The sequence below is a fragment of the Rissa tridactyla genome, chromosome 3, assembly GCF_028500815.1.
Source record: "Rissa tridactyla isolate bRisTri1 chromosome 3, bRisTri1.patW.cur.20221130, whole genome shotgun sequence".
In the NCBI taxonomy this organism is placed as follows: domain Eukaryota; kingdom Metazoa; phylum Chordata; class Aves; order Charadriiformes; family Laridae; genus Rissa; species Rissa tridactyla.
Genome location: NC_071468.1, coordinates 66,376,452 through 66,401,416, shown reverse-complemented (window position 1 = coordinate 66,401,416; position 24,965 = coordinate 66,376,452). Strand labels below are relative to the sequence as shown.

At 37.7% G+C, this 24,965-nt stretch overlaps 1 protein-coding gene across 13 annotated transcripts in view; it reads right to left on the bottom strand.

Annotated features, from left to right (window-relative positions):
* Positions 1-24,965, bottom strand: part of EPB41L2 (erythrocyte membrane protein band 4.1 like 2) — a 121,790-nt gene that overhangs the window by 82,245 nt on the left and 14,580 nt on the right. Inside the window, exon 3 of one of the 13 annotated variants that reach the window (XM_054196279.1) lies at positions 23,493-23,564. The exons of the other annotated variants lie outside the window; for them this stretch is intronic. The gene's annotated coding sequence lies outside the window, so the exon portion shown is untranslated. The remainder of the gene's footprint in view (positions 1-23,492; positions 23,565-24,965) is intronic. 13 annotated transcript variants of the gene reach the window in all.

Here is a 24,965-nt window from a genome sequence, read left to right as displayed (position 1 = left end):
ACCCAAGCCCTGACACTGCTGAGAAGGGCATGCTCAGTGGAAAACCGGGATTTAGTTCCAAATTCATTCCAGCAGCCAGAAAATGAGCATGGGTCAAGAGACAGCTCTGTTTTCCTGTTATCTGTCCAACAAACTAAGAACAACAGTTTGAGAAAAGTCTCTTCCCTATCTTTAAAATCAACACTGCAAGTTTACAGTGGGGTTTGACTGTTCACAGTAAACACTCATGATAACCACAATTTTATAGAGATTAAAAACAGCAGTAAACAATCATTTGCTCTGAGAAATGTCGTCCTCTCCAATCTCCATTCCCTTCCTTCCACCCCATCCCACCTCATCAAATGGCTGTTTCTATAACAGTGCCACAATTCCACTGAAGCACAGGCAAACATTTCATTTTTTCCACAGGGAAGGGGGAATCTATTTGGGTTCTGTGAATTATTTAGCTTGTTCTGATTTGGTTGTGAATGATTTCTAGATGCCACAACAGATTTTTCATTTCCATCTTTGATTCTATTTACAATGTAATGGCAAGATTAAAACCAGGGTTTTTTTATACTGAAAACATTAAGTTTACTCTTGCATAAAGTATGCTTCCAAGGCACTTACAATAACATGGTTAATCAAAGCACTTTCCAACTCGGGTTGAAAAATAACATACTAGTAACTGAGATTATTTTTTTCCTACGAACTGAGAGCCCTCAGTGTAATAAAGCTCCTGGATGCTGGAATCCCAGACACACATCATTGTTTTGACAAGTATCCATTTCCTCTTCAGTGGAAGTCATATAGAGAATTATTACCATCTCACACGTTTAGGAAATGTACAACAGCATGCAAAAGAGGGAAATAACTGCAATACCAGGATTCAAGGTCAGGAATAAGAAATGAGAATTGACTAAACTGTGTTTTCGGTAGAATACTACCCACAGATGCCTACAAACAGAACACACTCGCAAGTAATTTTCATAAGTAGATAAAAACAGTAACTTTATTTCACCAGTATGTCAAGGCTGAACGTCATACAGACGGAGGCACTACTGAGATCACATTCGAAATGCCTATTGGCTTTTTATTTCAGCTAATCCAACTTAGGAACAATGGCCAGAAACCAACTGACAAATGCATTAAGACAGTTTGCTCTGTCACGTACAAGAATAGAGTTCAACAGCCAAACGTTGTTTACAAAGCTTCAGGGTGTAAACACAGCCACAGAAGTGCCTTTTTTGGCAGCAACATCAGTTCTGTATTTCAACTGTAAAGTGCACTCCATTTTTGCTATTGTCAAATACAAGCATTATAGAGACAACAGTTCTCTTTGGCATGCTAGTTTAACAATACTGGTTGATGTTTGGACATTACTGAGAGAAGCAAAAAACTTGGAAAAAGTGACATTAAAATTATATATTATTATATATAGGCAACAGTTGTAGAATCTGCTGGTTCTATTTTTTTTTTATGTCAGTTTTCCTGAAGCAGGACGCAAGTTGAAATACAAAAATTGATACTGCCACCACTTCCTATCAATAATGAACTCGGTTTGAAATACTTGGTCAAATGGCATCCCTGGCAATTAATCTTAAACAAGTTAAACCAAATTCCAAGTAAGTGCAAAGTTTCAAGCTATATGTGAAATATTTCTGGATTTCTGCAGGTAAGTTTTAGTGGTCTCTTTGCTGGGTATGTTGCTACCAGTATGTGAATCAACTGTTGAAGGACTTGCAGAAATCTTGACACACATACAAGTAAACAAATCCAGGCTATTGATTGTACAGCATATTTTATGAAAAACAAACGAAAAATAGAATAGTTAAAAACATGGTAAGTCACAACTGCAGCTACAATGCATAATTGCTATTCCATATTCCCTGCCAGCTATCCCACATTCCCCAAACCTCAGAGGTTAGCCGCCTGAGATGTCTTGCGTTGTCATTTTAATCTTTATGTTTGTAGCTAGCACAAGCTAGCTGAGTCTTTCATGTGCTACTGGAACACAAGTATTCCCTTGAAAGAGCAGAAACAATTTGCTCAATGGTGTCCTATCACCACCCCACCCCCCCAAATAATTAGAATGCACCTAAAATGATGTTTGGAGTATCCTGCTTTACATTTTCCTACTTATGTTTACTTGAATATATAACAAAGTATTGATACTACAGATAATACTGCTCTTCGGGAAAAGTATGCATCTACTGCTCTTGTGGGAGCATAACATTGCCAATCCCAAGCAACAAAAAACAGTGAAAGAGAGATGCTTCTTAGCTGAGCAAATAAAATCAGCAGCCAAAACTTCATCACTCCCATAGGCTCTTCTGAATGCTGGTATTTGATTAGATGAGTGAAAATATCAGCAACTTTCTAAAAGTTTCCCGCTTTTCGTAGCAATGGCTACACCACTAACAACATTTCCATCACTGCAACATCTCCGGGCTAGACGAAATTAAAGGATGTCCTAAAGGTGAGAAACAAGTCTAATAATACTAACTTGGGGGGGAGAAGGCAAAAGATAAATTTATGCTAATAATTCTGGTTTTGTGCCTGGACTTCAGCACTTAGCATGTTTGTTAGTCATCTGAGTGATTTAGCTGTGTTGTGCTTTTTGGAAGGACATTCCCAGCATGAAAGATTGTAATATAAAACAGATAACAGGATATGCATGAAAGTCCCAAGGGAGTAACTATTTAAACAAAGTTTTCTTTGGAGAGTTAGAGAAAGACGACAGATAAGAAAGGTTTAAAAGAATAACTCAGTTGTGAACACCAAGAACAGAGTGGGGAGGAGTATTCAGAACTGTCCTGTAGACAAGGAAAAACAGACAGTGACTTGCCAAACCACGACTGCAATGCCATTCCCATATAAATATACATCACAAAGTGCAGTTTACCAAAGCAGCCTCACCCATTGCAGAAAAGCCTTTTAATGTTCACATACAATTGGGGATGGTGTGCTATTACAGTAAGCTTTCAGGCCAAATTAAGTAGAGGTTTTATTCTGCCTTCTTGGGTCACATTCTCAGTTCTCATTCTATATAATCACAGAAGTTTCAAAGCTTTGAAACAGTCCTAGGAAAACACAAATCCAAGTTGACAGCAATTTATCACCAGTTTTATTCCACAAACACATATAGCACAACATTATGAACTCCACGCCAAAAAGAAAAGACTTATTTGTTTGAATTAAACTCCGAATCTGCATGGGTTTGGGGGTTTCTTTGCCTCCTTTCGGGCTCATCAGTTTAGATGCTGACTGAACAAATGCTTGAAAGCATATTTACCCTCAAGTGTACTGCTGTTCTCCGTGGGTATGCCTCTGGCATTTAAACTTATATCCACGACCATGTTTGAGCTCACAGTCATGGATTTCCCCCACCCTGTCCAAATTTTCTTTAACTCTGGATTCACCTCTGAAGTACTTTGAAATATAAGGCAAGAAGAAAGGAAGAATTGGTATAAACATATAAACAGACCAAACTAATTTTTCTTGACCATGGTATACTGGTTAACTGTTCTTTTTTGGCAAGAGCATATTCCTGTGTGGAAGCCATAGGAAGCACAGACTAACCAAAAAAAGACTCAGACTCTTGTTTGAAATGCTATCATATTCTCTCAGAAATCCAGACTACTTGTACAATAGTTCCCCAAGTGAGATATCAGAGACCAAGAACTGGAACTCTGGTCCGGATATAGTCTGGGATGTGCTACTGTAGAAGTCTACCTAAACATAGGATCCTCAAAAAATAAAGCAGTGAAAACTTCTAGTACTTAGAAAATGTGTACATCTCTGTCAAGATGGGAGAAATACATCCGTATGACAGACTTGAATTTTGTTTTTCAATACATTCATCAAGAAGTGTGGATACAGAAACACAGTAAAAGGGAAGGACTTATAGCTCTCAATTCTCTCTTCCTTTTTTTATGAACAAAAAACTTGGGAAAACAAGCTAACAGTGAAAGAAAGTAAAGACACCACTGGAGAGAATGTCAGGAGTAAAAAATGGTGTGGGGGAGGGAAGGAGAAAACAGGAAACAGACACTGAAGACAAAACAGGAAAAAAGGTCATGATTTGTGTAACAGCCAAAAAAACTGCAGAGGCGGGAGCGGGGGGCAGGGTGGGAAGACACCAGAATCCCGGTATGGGCTAAATTACATTGTAGAGGCTATCGGACAGAACACATGATCTCCAAGAGTTGGTCCTTCACGTGCTAGGCCGCAGGAGATCCAGCAACTATCGTTTCACCCTCACATTTAAAATCCTGCTAGTAAAGTTGTTTAACCACAAAAGTATTTGTGCAGGAAAGGGCAAATGCACTTTGGGAAAAAGTGGGAAAAGCTGAACCCTTAAACCCACTACCCTTATGACATACTGTTTCCACAGAAGAATGTCTTTTTAAGAGACTAAAATCTCTTTCCTATGCAATCAAATGCCTCACAAGAGGCAATATTTTTAAGACTTTTCCAGTAGCTTCTTTATTTTTGTACATTAACTTTACAACAAGTTTCAAGACCTGTTCCTCTATTGTAAGATTTAAGCAGAGTGCTTCTTCCTTTGCACTTGTAATTATTTATGTATGTATTTATTTTTAAGCAGCAGAAGCTTGTTTGGATTGTCTAATGGATTAAGTGAAAAGTAGGACTTCCTGGAAAGGCTGGGTTACTGTATCCCCAAATACCTAAAATGACAGATTTCTCACTAGTTCACTTCTGTTTTTCAGGCATATCTACATGTCTGTGTGTGTTTTGGTGCCATTCAATACCAAGGCTTGAGGGACAATATTTCAACAATTTAACTACATCATCAGCTCACCAGTTCCTCCATAGTAAGCTTATTTCTGGTTTTAAAACACACCATGAATTATATCCTATTTATGTTTTGTTGAAGAGCTCAAAGATCAAACACCTGTCTAAAATACCTATCTGAAGACATAAGCTGTTTTGTGGTATTTATAAAATTGGTTAGTCTACAAAAATATTTCTGATTTTGACAGAAAATAATTTTACAGATAGAGAAACTTGGGTGCTATGAAATGACACCCAAAACATGCTCACTGGAACAGCAGTAGAACCAAAATAAAACTAGGTCTCAAGGCCTCCTCTCTTACATACTGACTTCAAGTACTTCTAGATATTCCACGTAAGGAAACAACATCATAGCCTCTCATTTATTTCCAGTTGAAACCCTGAGGTCAGTTCCCTCCAAAAATATAAGGGTGACAGTCCACAGGAGAAGTTTAGTTTTGCTTAGACAATAGCAATACTTCCAAACTTCACAGAGAAAAGAGAAAGTGGAGACAAGGCTTTTTAATCCGTTTACATTACTACATCTTCTAGACATGCACAAAAATTGTATTAGATGTACGGAGTGTCAGTACTGGGTTATGTGGGAGTTATGAAAACTATAAGAAGAGTTATGAAATGAGCTTTTTTTGCTTTTAAAATTATAGCCTGGAACAGAAGCATTCCCAGCTCAATTTCCACTGAAATAACTATTATACAAGCTAAAAGTTAGTTCTTGTCAAGTGATGTAACATTTTCCTGTTGAACAGTCCAAACTAATTCATGCTTGTATGACATCACTAAAAATCCGAGGTCAAATCCGAGTCTGGAGGAGGTAGACACCAGTAACTATACATTCCAATTCAATGGAATTAGAATTATCCAGTTATACACAAATGAACCACGTTCTCATCCACAACAGGTGAAGAAAGAATTCCATGTTGGCAGATTCCTTTTAAGAGGTACTGCTGTCAGCAAGTGATTCCCTGCAACTTCATTAATCACCATGACCACATTTCCACAGAAACAATTCAATACTTGAAGCAAAATGAATAAGCAGTCTTTTTTCCACACAGAAAAACTGCGGCATTTCTCATACATTTCTTATGCCAATTAAAACAATGTTTCATTGTCGTCTTTAACAAAGGAGAATGGATTTTAGACTGCACATATCTGCAAAATATACTGCAACACTTGAGATAAAAATTGTAAAGATTAAAGTAAGCTTACTGGAACAGAGAAACAGAAATGTAGCTTAAGGCATTCCTTTTAAGATATCTGTATAGCACGCTTGATGTGGCTTCCAAATAAGAGTTTCAAATTGTTGAAAAGACAAAATAATTTTTCATCCCACATAAGCTATATGAACCAAAATATTGTACCATACTTCACATGAAATGTGAAGTATGCTAAGCGATACAGAAAGATTTCAAAGAAATTGAGAAGTTATTTATATAATTCTTATTTTGAAAATGTATTACCAGCTTGCGTTACCCTATGCTAAGATGCATAGATAAACCTTTCAAATACATATATATATAGCCATACGATAAAGAGACATTTAGATGGAAATGGTGAAAAAAACAATCATGTTGGAGCACAATGTTCCATAATCCTGCAATGGGAAACAGATTCCCTAAAATTCCCAAGACATAGCAACAATGCTTTTTTAAGCTGTGATGTGCAGGATTCAACATTTGCAACACACAGACACCCTTCTCGCTTCATACTAGTTTCATGTGTAAACATCTCTTTCATCCTCTTTTCTTCTCCCTCCCCTCTTGTACCTTCACTTAATCTTATTTACTTTTTTTAGAACCTTCCTGATTATCAATTAAGTCCTATGCCTTCCACTCTTAATTCCATCACCATTGCTAGAAAGCCAGGTGCCAAACTGTGTCAAAAGACTGGCTTACATCCTGACAGTTTATCACCTCACTTGAACAAAAAGAATGTAAGCGATGCAATATGCAAGCTGGATTTTTCTATCAAATCATATCCACAGGAGAACAAGCAGAATAAGCTGTTCGCAAAATTATGGAAACGATCAAAAACATTTGCTAACCGATCAAAACCAAACCAAACAAACAAAGAAATCAAATGTACTACAGAAAAGCTGTTCAACTAATCACAAATTATGCCAGAGTCAAATATTTAATATGAATGAAACAGCTTCAGAAATAGAGAATGTATTTCTGCAGCTAATTTTTTAATCAGAACTATACTACTACCTAGTATTGGGGTGGGGTTTTTCCTATCAAAAGCAACTGGAAACCAGTATAGCAAATGTATCAACGATGTCTTGGGAGGCTGAAAAAAAAAGAATTTGGTTCTTCCTTTTCTGTGCATCACAACACATGTTCATTAGTGTTTTCAACATCCACGATAATTGGGGAAATAACAGAAATCCTCTTAGAACAAAGAGATAATCAAACCTGAGAATGATACAAATCACTAGATTTTTCTGCTCTAATCTCCTGAGGTATCTTGTTCTGAAAAATGTGAATTGGTAATGTTCTTGATCCATAGTCTATGAAGACCTCCACATTCCCTAACTGAAAAGATTACAGGCATCAAAAACCAACACTTGAGCTCTTTTCATCGGGAGTCTCTTCCAGAACAGTCCCTGATTAATGGAGATGAAAGTGGAAGGCCTTAATACTTCTCAAAGAATCTGCCTGACAAAAAACCCAAGGCAAAGCCTATCTAGAAGAAAAGGATTGTACGCTCTGTTGACGTTGTCAGTGACCTCCTTTAAACTGTCATGGCTGGGATGAATAGCCTAAGTCACCAATCCATTTTATGACTGCTCAATCTGAGCCAGGGTTTAAGCAGCATGCTGTGCTGCACGGGCTATGTCAGTCTGTCTACAAGTTAAGATACGTGGAGAGCTGCAATCTGCTCATGCCCAGCAGACAAAGAATATCCCTCGTCTTTGCTCTAATAGAGGACTGCATTTATTTAAGGAGTAAATTGTCCAGTTCGAAGAACGAATACAGAAGTTTCGGAAAAAATACATGTTCCGCACTACTCAACTCAGAGCAGGTTTTACTGTTTGCAGACCTCATGCAGAGGTGGTAGAAATATCAGATTCTTTTTCCTCTCAATTTTAACCATGACACTACCTTAAGAACTGGCTCTAACTAATCCTTAGTATATCCTTTAATAAATTAAAATAAACCCAGCAGGAACAAAAATCAATTATCAAAAGAAAAACTGTAAGAGGGAGAGATGCCATTTGTCTTTTCACTAATTCCTAGCATTACAGGCCTGCAGAAAAAGAAAAAATACTGAAGTCTCTTGGAAGCCATGCGGTATTTCTTCTACTTAGTATTTAATCCCTTCAGGAAACACAGCAAGAATAAGAGGAATGCAAACAAATTTTAAGAAGTTGTGTTATAGCAAATTTTTCTTCTATTTCTGAGCACTTTGTTGGGAGTGATCCAAGAAAAGCCCTTAAGGTTTAAAAATTAAGTCGATGGAAAAAAGCTAGTATTTATAAACACTGTTTAGAAAAAAAAGAAGTAACTTTATAAAGAAATAGCCTGGTTTGTGTCGCTGTGTTTTTAAAATTCTCTTAGGTTACTTTAGTCACAGGTGCTCAAACAGATCCAACAGCTGGGTTTAAAACGTTAAAAATCTCCAAGTTCATTAATGAAGTGACCGTAAGATTCTGTAAAGCCCCTTTCCAAAAATGTTCAAAGTTGTCATTGGAGACATCTGTGAAGCCCTTCTAAAGTAGTCAGTCTAATCTTTCAGGAATAAAGTGAGGGTTTCTTCTGAAAAAGCATAACCAGGAACAATAAAGTTCCATGTATGGCGAAGCAAGTTTAGATGCCAACTTTGACTTATGTTCTCAGTAGAGCTAGAACTGACTACTTCGTGGACTGAAACAGAGTTTATTGTGGTATTTTTTAACAACTAGAATAAGTATCCCAATATATTATACACCCTAGTTTTAAATCAATTGCCCTGTAGCCAGTATTCATGGATCAAGTCCAATCAATAAGGGGTGAAAAACTTATCTCTAAAGGTCAGCACTGCCTGTGGAAAGACCTTATTTCTCGGGATTGACTAGACACACAGGTTGTACTAATTTGAAGATAAAACTACCTTAATAATACATCCCGATTTCAATTCGTTGGCAGTAACGCTCTATCAAACTGCGTGCATATGTCTGCACATAGATGTCTTCATGTTTTTTTCTCAAGAAACATCCATTTCTTTTTGTTCAGTAGTTGGTAAAATGGATTTATTTAGCAGAATGCAAGGCGAATGTTACGTTTGGCATTGCTGCCAAATGATTGTGGTAATCAAACAATTACCCACACATTCAAGTTGTTATTTACCTTAATATATACTTATTTTTAGTCTTCACTTTATGATGTTGAATGATAATAATTATTTTTTACTTGCGATTAATGCATCATACTTTTTAGAATGAAGCTGAAATTTGTTTTCAAAAGATGGCATAGAACACTAAAACTACATCAGTGAGATAGAAGTTTTGCAAAGATACCCAGCTTGCTTACAGACATGACGTGTACAAAGTGCATCGCTGTCCTCAAATCTGATTTCAAAACTAATCATGCTTGCTAAAACATAGTGACCGGCTTTTTAATTTGAGTGTCTCAGGCCCAGCTTCCAACCAGACTCTAAAGACAATGTTCCTTTTCAGAAGTTAGGCAGCCCACAGGTCCCCACTGTTTTTCCCTTGTTAATGTACTTCTTATATTAAATATCTCAATCTCTTGTTGGTAAACTAGTTTTTGTAAATTCAACAGGTCAAAATATTTAAAAACTATTACGTAAGAGCTTCAAAATTAGTTTTCTTCTCTCTACTTTTCAGCATGCTTTTAAAAATTGCCAACATTGAAAAGGCTAATGGCATTTTAATATACGGTCACTTAAAGTACACAAAGCAGCAAGGTCTTTGCCCCATTCCTACTCCCTAGTCTCTTACACACCTATCGGATAATTCCATTTGTTCTTTACAGCTCTAGCACTGCTCTAACAGCCTGTCATCCTATTTTGAAGGGTAACAAGATGGGATATTATTACAGATTCTACCAGGCTTGGTAGAAGCTTGGCATGGGTTGGTTTATTAGTACAGATGTATCCAACAGGAATTTGATCTGTCCCTCTTCTGAATTCAAGCTTTGTGCCCAAATATCTATTTTTGCGTCAATACTTAACAACAATCATTTAGTTCCCAAACTAAACTACATAGAGCTTCAGAAAGAAGATGTTATATCACAATTCTGAACATATACATCAGCACATGAACTTGTATTTAGATCAGCACCTAATGAAAAGCATCAGCACTTTACATACCCTTTGGCTGACCTAACTATATCTCAAAAAAATGGTACTGAAAATAAATTAAAGCCAAGAATTTCTTATCCAAAATTTTCATTTTTAAAATCATGTGTCTCTATAAAACTTAGTCTTATAGCTACTGTTGTGGTAGTCTCTGGTGTCTCAAAGCAGCAACTACATGTAAACCAAACTACTTCACATACTAACAATGGCTATGAAACAAGAACTGTAAAATTCAGATGCAACTGCTACATTTTGGGGCCAGTAGCCCAAGTTGCAGCTTTTTTTGGTATTTTGGCCAATTCTCATAGCTACATCAATAGGCAGAAATAAGAGTATTTTAACTCAAATCTTGAGTTAAAGATGCCCTTAGTGAGCCAAAAGATCTGTTTCCAGGATGAACAAGATGCATGATTACTACATCGATAACAGACCCTTCCTAGCTTTAACCTAGATATCACCAGTAGGCAATTACACATGCCAAGAAGATACAGTGAGTTCTGATCCCTGCAGGATACATTATCAAATCTCCATATTGTTCTAACCCAAACTTTAACAGAACACAGCTTTAATATGCATTATCCTATTCTGATCTTAGACAAGTTTGCTGAATTGAGCAGCACCACAGATTTTTCCTTAAATAGGGGGATTTCTTTTCATACTTGAAATCATGTATGTACCCTTAGTGGGCAAAAAGGAAAATAATGACTAATCCATTACTGAACCAGGTGCTCCATGCTGAAAAGCGTCTCAGTGAGCAGGGTGGAGTCTCAATAGAACTCTTAACTCATTTCCTAATTATTGGCCTTCATGCAAATCACACACAAAAATCCAGTGCATTTTGCACCTTCAGCATCATGAACTCTCCAAGGAAACTTTTCATACAAATTCTGCAGCTGAATAGCTATAAAACAGGAACAGTTCTGTCCACGAGCCAGTGGTAGTTCCATCTTGCCAGAAGACTTCACAAGCAAGTGATTCCCTTTGTATCGGAGCTGTGGAACTATAGGATGAACTTAGACTGAACAGCAACAACCCTTTATTTTAAGCTCGTGTTTTTCTCAGCCTGTCACTCCTGTTAAGATTTCTTGGGGGTTTTTTTCAGATCAAATAGTTATAGCTAAAAGAAGCGACAATCTAGCTGTTCTAGTGCTCTGCACAGTGCAGATCACACAGATTAGCCCCTGTTTACTAGCAATGTGCATTGCTAGTAAATTTACATCTTTCCCAACAGTTCTATCAGAATGTATTTCAAAACCACCAGATCTATCAATAACATTAAATATTTTAGACAAAAAAAAGTTAGTTGGGGTGAATGTTCCTTTCTCCTTGCTACACTCCCTTCATCCATTCATGTCACCTCAGTATGTTGAGATACTGACTCCAACACTACCCTTCACAAGGCTGGCAGCCCCTCTCCACACAACAGAGCTCTGCTCCAGCACTTTGTTGGAGTGCCACACACACCACTTCTAAGGAACATGAGAAAGGGGAAAGGCAAGGTGCCAGACAGCACAGCCCACCTCTTGCTTCATCATTTTTGCTGCAGGAGCTGAAAAGTCAGGTGTCAGGAGAGGATGGAGGCTGACACACAGAACAAGGCAGCCTGTGGGGTGCTGTGCCAAGCCTAGCAGGCTCACCCCAATCAGCAACCAGCACTGCTGTTTTGTATTGCATACTTTCATGACCCGCATCATTTGGTTAAGTCTTAACTGAATATATACCCATAAAATGGAACAGCCATTTTAGGAGGGACATCCTGCATCAGTCTGCACAAGATCCAGTACAGGAAAAAAGTAATATACAAAGCTCACTAAACACATTAAGCCTGACAAACAGCATCTACAAAATAGCAGGTAAAGACTTATTAGAAAGTCATAACAAATGCTAATTCACTCTAACAAAAAGTGCACTGGAAAAGTGATTCCCCATGAAAAGAGTCCTTTTCATGTTTCAGTCAATACCTACATTGCTTTTGCATATAAAGGCATGCAAGCACTCTTCTGTTTCTCCCCATCTCCTAGGTTAAAAAAAATAGACACCGTAGTAGAAGAAATGTATTTACAAATGCTTACTGAGGAGACAAACTAAGTCATATCTGTGCCAGTAATATTACTTCAGGTAAACCATGTCAGCCAACTTAGATGTCTACTCCCTAGCTCACGTAATACTCTGTACTAACAGACTACAATGTTCTGCCACTTTGTGCAGAACTCCATTTGCCCTGTTTCTGGAAGTTTCATGGGAAAAGAGTATAAAAACATATAAATAAAGGATGAATGGTAACTGACGTATTATTTTTCCACTAGTCACCACAACAACAATCAGTATCGATTTGCCCATCATATATTGTAGTACACAAGAGTTCTGTTTATGCAAAAAAAGAGAAAAAAATATCAAAACAGCTCAAGATGCTTGAAGTGATTAATGTTAATTTTTAATGAAGTCTCTAAATATGCTTGCCTTACAGAATATTCTGCATCACATTACTTCTGATTAAAAATTATATCATAAAATAAAGAAAAGCATGTTATAAACACACATACACACATTAAGTTCATTCGTTTGCTGTAGTGCAAGAGCTACAGCAACTTTCAGAGTTCCCCTACCACTGGATGAGGAAACCTGAACTATACAGTAAAGCTACATCAGAAGGAAACTGTAAACAATTTAATTGAGAAATTCTGACATAAACATGAATAGGTATACATTTCTGGGATAACTACATTAAATACAAGTGTTTTTTCATACAACAAATGAATGAGATTTTGGGGCCACGTTCCCTAAAAAGTACTAAGATGAACAAACCAAACCAACCTTTCAATAGCATTTGTAAAGACCTTGAAACATGTTATGTGTTTACTTTCAATTCTTGATGACCCAGGGGACCTATTCCAAGTCTTTAATAGCTAACAATTCAAACATCCTAATACTCACCAAAACTGAAACTAGGACTTCGACAACTTATATTGCTGTCATGGTGCTCAGCATCCCCTTTCTGCACCACTTTACTCGTTCAGAATAAGAATACAGAAACGCAGTGTACTTTCTCTGCTGCTTTGAACAGACAACTCTCTTTGTAGCCACTAAAAGAATGTGTTCTGCAATCTCTCATAATTTAATCACTGTCAGTCATAACAGCCTATTGTGAAAAATAATCCACTCATTTATTTTATCATCAGTGCACTCAAGCATGGTCCACTTATGAGCAGCATAGTCACATGTATCAGCCACGAGAGATCTATTACAGAGCTGCTGGAAAGTTTGTGAACAAACAAGTTGCTTTCCTCTGATTATCCATAGGCTAAATCCAGAAGTCTCATGGTCTTTCATACTACTTTCAAACGAGAAACAAAGGGAAGCCTTCAAGCAATAGTTTTAGTGTTTACTTCAACATACGTTTACACAGACAGTAGGCTAATTACAACTTCAAATTTTAATATTAAATTACAGTAATAATATCTCATTCAAATCAGGTGCTCAGGGAGGAAACCGTCATCTTGATATCATCACAGTAGCTGACAGGTCCTCTGATATAAGCAACATAGCTGTTTGTGTTGAAAGACTAAAAGCATAGCTGCTATTGGAAGTACAGGAGTTGTTTGGAGCTGCAGAAGAAACATTAAGGCTTGGGCACTATCGGACTGTGCAACAATCACGAGTTGCAAAGTAGTAATCAGATCAATACACCTGCACGTGTTTAACAAGCCCTACTCACACAGTCAGGCTAATGAAGTCATGCAAGCAATATTAGCAACAGCTATGAGATAGCGCTAACACATTGTTAATCCAAGACTCATTATTATGTATTAGTAGTTACTAACAGACAGAGGAGTACCACAGAAGCTACACACACACCAGACACATGCGTACACACATTTTTTTTTTTAATTTTTGCACACACGTGTATACTATACTCTTCTATCTCTCAACTAGCCAAGAATTCCTCAGGAAATATTCTCCTACATGAGACATCATACAAATTTCTAGTATAATAAAGACTGGTCAGAAAATAATTCAGATTATCGTGAATACTAAAGCTTTGTAAGTATTTTCAACTGTTAGTTTTTGAAATTGAGTGGTTGAAAAACAATAATAATAATTTCACATAGAGTACGTCATTGAATTGTGCCTTTTCTTGTGCCATATGCAGAACGCCTGCACAATACTCAGCTCCTTAAAGTTTTCTCGTCTCTTCCCTTTTAAGAAGAGGGTATAACTAAAAATATAGTGTTAAAAAAAAAAAAAAGCCCAGTTTCCAGCTTTAACATTTTCAGTCAGGATATGCAATAAACCTAGAAGTGGTCTACCACTAAGTTTTAAAAGAAACCCAAGTAAAGAAGCATTACTGTGAGCACTCAGACATTGAAGGTCCTTGGCAAACTACAGAAGCCTCACCCACCCATCCTTTTGGCAGCAGTATGATGCTATGGGTAACCTACATGGGAGACATGGCAGACATCACTTTACATCCTGCCAAAGCTCCACTTATTTATCTGGAGAAAAACTGCAGAAGAACTGCAGATGCTGACAATTTGGAACACACTCTGGTTTGTATGATGCTGTGCTCCACAATGTACCTGACCAAAACAGCAATGCAATTTTCACAATGTAGAGAGATTGAGTATTTCTTTAACATTGCCAGAAAAGATTCCCAGACAAACCAGAGGAAGTTTTTGTTTATTGCAGTAAGATTTGACTATGAGTCAGAGTATAATTAGTCTTCCTCATGGACACTCAATCTGTTAATACAATGCACTCTAGTTAATTAATAGAGTCAATATACTAGGCAGACACTTAGGTATTTCTTGTCTTAAAGGGAATTTTTGGCTGCTAGAAGAAAACTTGCTTTGCGCGCAACTGCTTTCACAATGAAAGTTATTAAGTGACTTCCATAAGAAATCCGAAGCGTGTCTAAGAAAGTATATATACTATATACATCAAAACTGGTATCAAGAGCATCACGACTATTCCCCCATTTAAAGACATTTAATTTAACCTCTGCAAGTGTTTGATGTCATGAAATGTTACTTTTTCCAGTTAGCTGAAAATTCTATACTTTGAGTTATTTCTTTATAAGCAATAAAAGACCAATATAGCAAAACTTCTGCTTACTTTGTCACTAAGCTACAAATCACTACACCATTCAACTTTCAGGTGTCAAAACTGTAACGCAATAGAGCAGCACTGCAACTACCTGAAGGAACTGAAGTAACTTTTAATTAAAGCAAATACTTTATAAGAAACCTTTTCAGGCTCCAAAGGTTACTATTGTTGAATTTTCCAAAGGAGTTGATGAGAAGCAATTTTTCATGAAACGTTCAGTTTTAAAGTCTGCTGAGCACTCAGAAAAGGCTGAGAACAAAAGCTGGAATTTACTACCCAATTAGGTCAGACATACTAGCTCAATAAGCAAATACTAGCAAATAAACCAAGCCTTTGCCATGGTTAGAATCTCTAATTCAGAAAAATTCATGTTTCGGACTCATGCACTAAAAACGCAGTTCTGCTACTTGTCAATTAATAGATGTAAATTCTGAATAAGGCAAAGCAACACAAAAATCCACCCCATCAAGCTCACCCAAAATTAGGCTATCGGGGTTCTCTTCAAAAAAAGGTGGGTTTTGGTTGTTGGTTGTTAAGTTTTTTATTTTATGCCCCTGCTACCTCCCTAAGTAAGTTGTTTCCTATCAGAAAGCACAGATGCCAGCCAGACCGTGTACCTCACTATATACAACTCATACAGATATTTAATATAAATTATTAAACTCCCAGAAACTGCCAGTTGTCACTTCTGTGGAAGTCTTGAGTTTCAGAATTAAGTCTGAAATGCAATTTTGTTTTTCAGAAATGTCTCTGTGGACTTAAGCATAAGATAAACTTATTTATATAAGACTTATAAAAGCCTAACCAATTAACTCCACTTTACCCCTTGAGCAACAACGTGGTCCCAGCCAGTCCGCAACTACAGCAAATGTAGCTCCCAGCAGCCTAGTGGCTCCTCTTCCAAGTTGATTATCGGTATCAGGCTATCACAATGGCAAACACGGTCACCTGAATCCCCACTAGTCATAGGGACATCACAGCATCATCCCAGAACTCAGCAATGGCAGAGTGGGTCCACAGGGATGCACTGCGCTCAGCATTCCCACCCATTAGCTACTGCCAATGCTTCCCTCTCCTTCTGAGGAAGGATGTGTGACTTCTGGGTTCTCAGACAGACAACAATTCTGGTGTGAACTCACACAGCATAGAAGCCTGTCATTTCAACAGCAGTACTACTTTAGGATGGCCCTAGACAACTGTGAACAATTCAGTTTCCTACTGTCTGTTAAACCAGATTTGTTTCAATGTCTATTTAAAATGATGGGTACTTCTGAAATTTTCAAAATAATTAAAGGAATACTTACTATAAGGGGGTGGGGGGAAGAAAGTGCCTAGACTTGTATTGAAAATAAGATAGATTCTCCTAGTCTACTTTTCAAAATTCTAACAGATTGACACAATGCCATTGTTTGCATCAAACTCCACAGGACAATGAGAAAATTATTCCTCAGAAATAAAATTTTCTAGGAAAAATTATTTTATCTTGGAACACACAGTGCCTTCCTTTGCAATGACTGACTTTTCAATATCTCTAACGTGAGGCTGCCTTTGGAGTATAGTGTAAGTTTATAATCAATTCCAGTTTGAGGCATACTGTATTGCTGAAAATGAGATATGGCACTACATGCATTAAAAGTTACAGTGGATGCATTTGATCATTTCAGAACTCATTGACAGGGCAACCCAAAGACTGACAACCAAGTAATTATAGAATCGTTTTGGTTGGAAGAGACCTTTAAGATCATCAAGTCCAACCATTAATCTAGCACTGCCAAGTCCACCACTAAACTACGTCACTCAACACTACATCTACGCATCTTTTAAATATCTCCAGGGATGATGACCCAACCACGTCCCTGGGCAGCCTGTTCTAGTGCTTGACAACCCTTTCAGTAAGAAATTTTTCATAGTATCTAAACTTCCCCTGGCACAACTTGAGGCCATTTTCTCTTGTCCAGTCACTTGCTACCTGAGGAAGAGACCGACCCCTACCTCGCTACACCCTCCTTTCAGGTAACTGTAGAGAGCAATAAGGTTTCCCCTCAGCCTCCTTTTCTCCAGGTTGAACAACACCAGCTCCCTCAGCTGTTCCTAAGATTTGTGCTCTAGACCCTTCACCAGGCTTGTTGCCCTTTGGACATGTTCCAGCACCTCAATGTCTGTCTTGTAGTGAGAGTAGTCCAAAACTGAACACAGCGCTTGAGGTGGGGCCTCACCAGTGCCAAGCACACGGGGACCGATCACTTCCCTAGTCCTACTCACCACACTAGTTCTGATACAAGCCAGGATGCCATTGGCCTTCTTGGCCACCTGGGCACACTGTTGGCTCATATTCATCTAGTTGTCAACTAACACCCCCCAGGTCCTTTTCCTCCAGGCAGCTTTCCAGCCACCCTTCCCAACCCTGTAGCGCTGTATGGGGTTGTTGTGACCCAAGAGCAGGACCGGCACTTTGCTTTGTTGAACCTCCTACCATTGACCTCGGCCCATTGATCGAGCCTGTCCAGATCCCTCTGTAGAGCCTTCCTACCCTCAAGCAGATCAACACTCCTGCCCAACTTGGTGTCGCCTGCAAACTTATTGAGGGCGCACTCAATCCCCTCATCCAGTTCTTTGATAAAGATATTAAACAGAACTGGCCCCAATACTGAGCCCTGGGGAATACCACTTGTGACTGGCCACCAACTGGATTTAACTGTATTCACCACAACAGACACAACAAATACTAATGATAAATTCTCTTTAAATGGTTGTATTATACAACAAGTAGAAAACAGTTTTAAAGGTTAACATTTAGTACCTCCAGAAATACTAGGAAGAAGCAATTTTGACATGTGAAATTTTTAGTAGTAAAATTTTTTCTATTGTCACGACACAACCATCTTTATTCCAGTATTAAACTAGTTATTCTGCATTGTCTTTATTGGTAGTTAGCATATTTATTTGATTTATAAAGTATTTGTTGAAGGAGGTCTTCTTCCAGAATACTGTTTTCTACACACTGGATTTACTGGTTTGGCTAGTTCATCTGATTCCAAGAGCAAGTTACAGCAGTATCATAGGCCAAGCACCACATTTCTCAAATTACCTTAGCTTTCAGTTTTGTACACATTATTGAAACACTAGAGCTTTTCAAGTTTCCTTCAACCTTTTCTCCTGTTTCTAGCATCTTGATATGACAAAGAAATAAAGGAAAACATTTTAAAGAAAAGAGAGGCTATCAGAGGACATGCACGATATCACTTACTATGAATGCATTTTCAAAAGCAAATCACACAGGCACTTTTAAACACAGCTGACATTTAGTTTTTCAAGATTTGTCTATTTTCTTAAAACACACAAGTCATGTGACTGAGTAAACCCACTAACCGTTTCATTAATTTGAAAGTTTAGGGACAGAGCAGCACAAATTCACGACTTCTCAACAGTACTGACGAGACCAACTTTTTCCCGTGAAATTCATTTTTGCTGCCACAGCAGCACTAGCTCCCACTTCCATCCTTCCTCCCATAGTTTAGGAGACCCAGTGACCTCCCCAGCCTCACTGGCACAGTGACTCCAGCCCCACTGCGCTCACACTGTGCTCCTGCATCCTCTCAGTCCAAATATCCACACTTTGACAGCTTCCCAGAAATCTGCCCAGTTTCAGGCAGGTGAACAGAAAGAGGTAAGGATACTGCAAGAATAAAGCTTCACTCTCGCATGCCTCTGCTTCTCACAACAGAGAGCTAACAACCACCAATACAGGATGGGGCAAGGTGCAGAGGCAGAGGCGTGGGCTGCAGACCTCGCTCAGTATCAGCACCCTGAGCCATTCCAGCAGCTCTTGTGCCAAAGCAGGCAAAGCACGGAGCCTCCACCCAGCAAATCTCATCCTTCTGTTTTAGGCTGAGGTTTTGCTGCCCTTATCAGCCCCCCACGCTACGTATCAATTCTGTGACAAAAGACAGTTAAGCAAAGCATATAACAAGGGCAATCTTGGTCTATACCTTCTCCTTCCAAAAATATTAAAACTATTACTTTGCCTCCAACATTAACTTTTAGTTAAAAAAAGCAGCTGTTTGGCAAACTTTTGTGTAATCATTCCTATCAGCTCTCACAGGTGTTTAATTGAAAATAGGTATTTCAGTCAAACTTCATTTTTTGGGGGGTAAGGACAAATAGAGGAGGAAATCAGGCTAACACTACTACTAGAGCAAAACAAAATTAAATGAGTTTGTTTCCAGCTACACTGAAATTATTACAGTGAATTATTTCACTGGAACCTCCTGAAGTGCCTCAGGAGACATTCTTCTGCGTTAAGCTTCCAATTACTCTACAAAGCTATACTATAAATTCTTCATCCCTTTACAGCTGTCTCTGTTTACAGCTACACTTAACTGAACTGCTGCCATCAGCTACCTGAGTTTTACACACTCAGGCCATATAAATTTTAAGAACTACTATATGATATCTGCATTTTCCCTTCAATACTGCTCTTGATATCTGCACTATCTGTTACTTGCCAGAATTTCTCAGCCATAGGTTCATTCTTAAGTGTTTAAAAACTATTCTCTACTATTTTCCACAATCTGTCAGTCATTAAGAGCTTTGTAGTTTATTCAGAATTATGCCATAGGCATAAAGTATTTTCAATAGTAATTTCAAAGTTATTTTTGTGTCTAATTATAAAGTAAGCAGCATTATTACTTTCATAAAGGAATACCAAACAGGTGTACGACTGCATTGGTAGGCGAGATAGCACCATTTTTTTTTTTTAAACTATGGTATCCATCCAGTTAAATCTTACATCATCTGATACCCGTAAAAAAGAATTTACAACTTTTTTTATTGCAGTGCACATCAAATGTGCCCATTCCTAATCAAGTTTAATTTTAAAAAATTGAATTAACAGCAGTTCCATACCTGGAAGAAGTATGTTTCGTACCATCTAGGAAGGCTACAATTACTCATTGCGATTTTGGTTTAAGATTCATCTCCCTAGCTGATGTCTAAAATGAACTATTTCACATACCAAATTTAGGGAGAAGCCACCTAAACAGCTAAATAAAATAAACAAAGAACAATATTTCTGTCTTTATAGGAAGTGTGGAGAAAGCTGAAGCAATGGTCTTATGTGGTAAGACAGAGGGGGGATACAGGGAAAACGTACACAGTGGCAGAAGTTTCCTAAATGAGAATTACTGCCAAAAGAATTTTTACAAGTAATCAAATCTTTCTGTTTGTTTTTATGCTATAAAGACAAGAGACATAATCTACAAAGTAAGCAATAACCCTTTCCTGCTAGTTCATACCAACTTAATGAATGAACTACATGACACGGTTAAGGCAAGTAATAATAGTAATGTATTTTTTGTCTTGTCTATGACTACCATCTCTTGTGAAATACCAAGCCCTCAAAAATGAGATTCCTTGCCTCAAAAGAGATGTCTAGAGATAAAGATCAAGCTTTACAAGCTGTGGTACTGGCTTTGGAAATCTACTTTTTGAATATCCATACAGAGAAATCTAGTGTTATGAGTATCTTCAGGAAGCAGCATAGACACATTAGTGAAGTTACGAGCTCAATTTTCAGACTTCACACTAGATAAAAAAACAACCCTTCTTTGTCTTCATGACTAAGTTGTGTTTAATACCTTGATTCTAGTAAGATACAAAACACTTCACATGTGGCAGATATACCACATATACAGAGAGATATAACTCTACAGTTATTTCAACAGTCCTTTTATTGGCAGCAGTTCAGTGCTCCCTTGAAGAAAAACAAATACATTGCTGTGTTAATCCAATTCCTTTGAATTATGGCAGCTAGCTTCTACATGCACAGTAACCAAAGTTTTTAGTCTTTGTAGCTTTGCTTGTTGCAGACTTAAAAAGCTCCTTTTGAGATCAAACCGCAGACTAACACATATGTGATAAAATTGAGCTAAGAGCACCAACAATTTGTAATTGTCAGACATTTCACACAGCTAAATATGTAGATAGGGAATTTACATGCCACAAAAATAAACTTCATGTAAGCTATGCATTGTGAACATCATCAGTAGATAAGTTTCCATTTTATGTTAAGATGCTATTCAAAACCTAAATACCTCCTTAGTATTTGAGAAAACTGACTTTAAAAGTCTCTCTTAAAAAACACAGAACAAAAAAAAAAGAAAATCAACACATTTTAACCAAAACCAGAATATGTATTTAACTGCTCCATAAAAGCAGTTGACAGTCAAACAAGTTATTAAAAATATTCCTTACACATTTGTCTCCAGTACTTCGAAGAATTAACTTTAACATTAAAGGGAATATACTAGATTTTAGGACGCAAGCTTTACGCATTTTAAAGCAAGTTTTAAATACAATAAAATTTGCTTGAAGACGTAAGTTGGAAAGACATACGTGATTCCATTACTTGGTACTCTTCATATTCATTCCACAGAATGATGACAAAATTATTTGTAGATGGAACATTTTCATAAAATTTCAGAACTGTATTCTATTCAAATTATTTAAAACATGTTTACATAAAATACTCAAACTGTGTTAACGTAACACTTTAGCTACCTTATTAAGCTTTATTAAACATTTATATTAACAAATTGGAGTTTCTAAAAAAACATGCATAAAAAAGATACTAAAGACTTCCTGAAAACCAAAGGATACTGGATATCCGGTCTTTCCCCCAGAAACTTTCCTATGCAAGTGTACCTACTCTCATCATTTGCCTCTCTCCACACTTCAGAAGTTTTAGCTTAAATATTTTAAATGAAATATTTTAATAGTGTAGTCGTCACTATCACCCAAGGTTTTAACAGAAAACATAACTATGCTCAATTGTTTTTGCCCCATTCTTATGCAAATGGGGAAGCCACTGTCACATTAAATGGCACAGTTATCAATATAGATCTGATCACTGAATGAGGACTAAAGTTCGCGACACTTTGGCCTGAGAGGAGCTTTACAAAAGATTTAGCCATATACTTAAAATTGGAAATAACAATCAACTTTGCATTTGACAAGCAAGAAAAGACTGCATATAAAATTTCTGGAATGCCTGTGTAGGCAATGCCATTTGTAATTCTGGGGGCTGATGCACTCAAACAATGGTTTATAGAAGATCTTTCAAATACAATTAGATTGCAGACCGTTGGTTCCATCACAACAAGCCTGGAACAACCTCAAATTTCAGCAATATTCACAGGATATTTAACTAGGATACAGAGAGGGTTACTTGCCTCTTGCCTTCTCCAGCTACTTCTTACCCTCTCTTTCACCAGTGCACTAGGGAAGGAAAAGGAGCCAAGAAGACCAAATAGTACCCCCATCCCCATGGAGCTCTCTCCCCCAGTGCAGGCACTGGGATTTATAATCAAAACTGTCTGGGACACAGACTGCTGCTAGTGTTGCCTGCAATGCTGGCAGGCTGTTAAAGTTACAAAGAGAGAAGTATGTGCCAAAATATGTACTCTTGCTTGCCAAGCATATAATCCTGATGCATACTTCCTGATAGGAAAAGGATTTAATAAATATGAGACAATTTCCTTTTCCCTTTGCTTAGAAACTATCTTCTTTCCCACGTGCTTAAGGTCAGAGAAAAAGAAAAGGCACAGCTTCCACATTTAAAAGAAGCTCAGTTAATTCCCTGCCTGGAACACTCAGCTTCATTTGGTCAAGCATATTCTGTATTTTTTTAACAACCCAGATGACAACCACCACGACAACTTTTGTAATCTAACACAGAGACTCTGTCTCCCATTACTCATGAAACTCTTCAAAACATGTTGGAGGGTCAGATTTATTTGGTGAATAGGGCCCCAGTTGTCACCAGGCCCACTATATACTGTGTGGTCTACTAGTAGGTTCTCCCTTGGTCTGAAACAGTAAAGGAATACCTGTGAAGGACTATGGGTTTTGTACTTGAGTCACAGCATGCCCTAGGTTGATGGATAGCTTCTGATGCTTAAAAAGGCAACAGAAAGATAGTAAGTAGAAAAGCAAAACATATGGATCAGGGAATCAAATAACAGACAGCATTACAGTGCTGAGGTACTCAGTTTGCTTCATTACTATAGCATGGCAATGTTCTAGTAACCAATTTGGTATAATGCCATATGAACAATACTAATAAAATACTAGACAAACCAGGAGGTAGGATTTCAAGAGTCCTCATTTAGTAAAAACTAAGGGTAGCTAACAATAAATTCAAAAGATCTTGTTGAAGAACAAATGCGAAGAAGGTATTAATAACTATGTTAAAACTCTGTCAAAAATAATCTGAACGCATTTAAGAAAATTCTTACTTTCATAATAAGCCTTCCAAAGAAGAAGAATCCGTTGTCATTTAGGTCTAACACAGAAGAGTTGTCCACATACTGAAAGATGCCCAGAAAATGACTTGTTAATAAGGTAACAATGACGACTGTATTTTCCCTAACTTGCAACATCCTTCTGCTAGTTAACATCTTTTCCTATTTGTAAAAAAGGAGGAAATAAGACCTTTTACTCATGATAAGCTGTCAGAGATTTCAGTTGCTAAATAAGATATATTCAGCTGAGTGAAGTTAAAAGAGGATATAGCAAAACAGTTGACATAGGTTCTGGAACAAAAGTCAACAACACACAGTGTGAGTTTGTACAGCAGCAAAATTTGCCTGACAGCAAAAAGCAGTCTACAATACCCAGTTTTACCAGAACCATTCTTGAATTTGAATTCTTTACCATTAACCATTCTCGAAGCAAAAAGCGGGCAAAAGGGTAAACAATTTCAGAGGGAAAAAAGCCTGCTAAAGTAAACCAGAATTCTCAACTGAAATTGGAAATGTTGACTTCTGTCTCCCCGTAGTAAGATTTCCGTAACTGCTGTAAGTCTAACTACTGTGCATCACATACTGAGTTTAAGCCTGATCTGGCATCTCCTCAAGACATATCTCTACATATAAATAATGATCAAAAGGAAACAAAACAGAAGACATCTCTCACCTTTACTTTAGAAGCTAAATCATGTACCTTTTCAGTCATTAGTTTATAGATCACAAGCTAGGAAAATGTTTTTTTTATATATATATATATGCATATATACTTAAAAGTAAACCCCATTCTCTGTATTGATCCTCTTTTGACAAATCCTCTCCTACCCTATTACTGCCATCTTAAATACCTTATCCAAGCCTGGAAGCTGGTCTTCTGAACCAAGTATGAGCGCTATGTTCTTATAACGAACACCAAGGTAATCATTGGCAAAATGTACACAGACCATACATGCCAGAGTATTAGAAGACAAACTAGTAGGACGCCCTCCCATACCTAACACACCTGTGGATTCACAGTAGACTATTGTCTGTGCCGATGCACGTTATGGTTTGCAGGTTCATCCAGTTTTAGGCTCCCCAGTACAAGAAAGCTGGACATAGTGGAGCAAGTCCAGCAAAGATGGTTAAAGGCTTGCAGCATCTGCTGTATGAGGAGAGGCTGAGAAAGCTGGGATTGTTTAGCCTGGCAAAGAGAAGGCCTGGGGTCAGGGGATCTTATCACAGTATACAAATACCTGATGGAGGGTAGTAAAGAAAACAGAGGCAGGTTCTACACAGTGGTACCTAGTGAAATGATATGATGGAATGGAGACAAATCAAAATACAGCAAATTCTACTTAAACATAAGGGGGGGAGGAAGTTAGTATCTTTTTTTACTCTGAGGGTCATCAAACACTGGAACAGGTTGCCTAAAGAAGCTGTGGAGTCTCTATCCTCAGAAGTATTCAAACCTGACTGGACAAG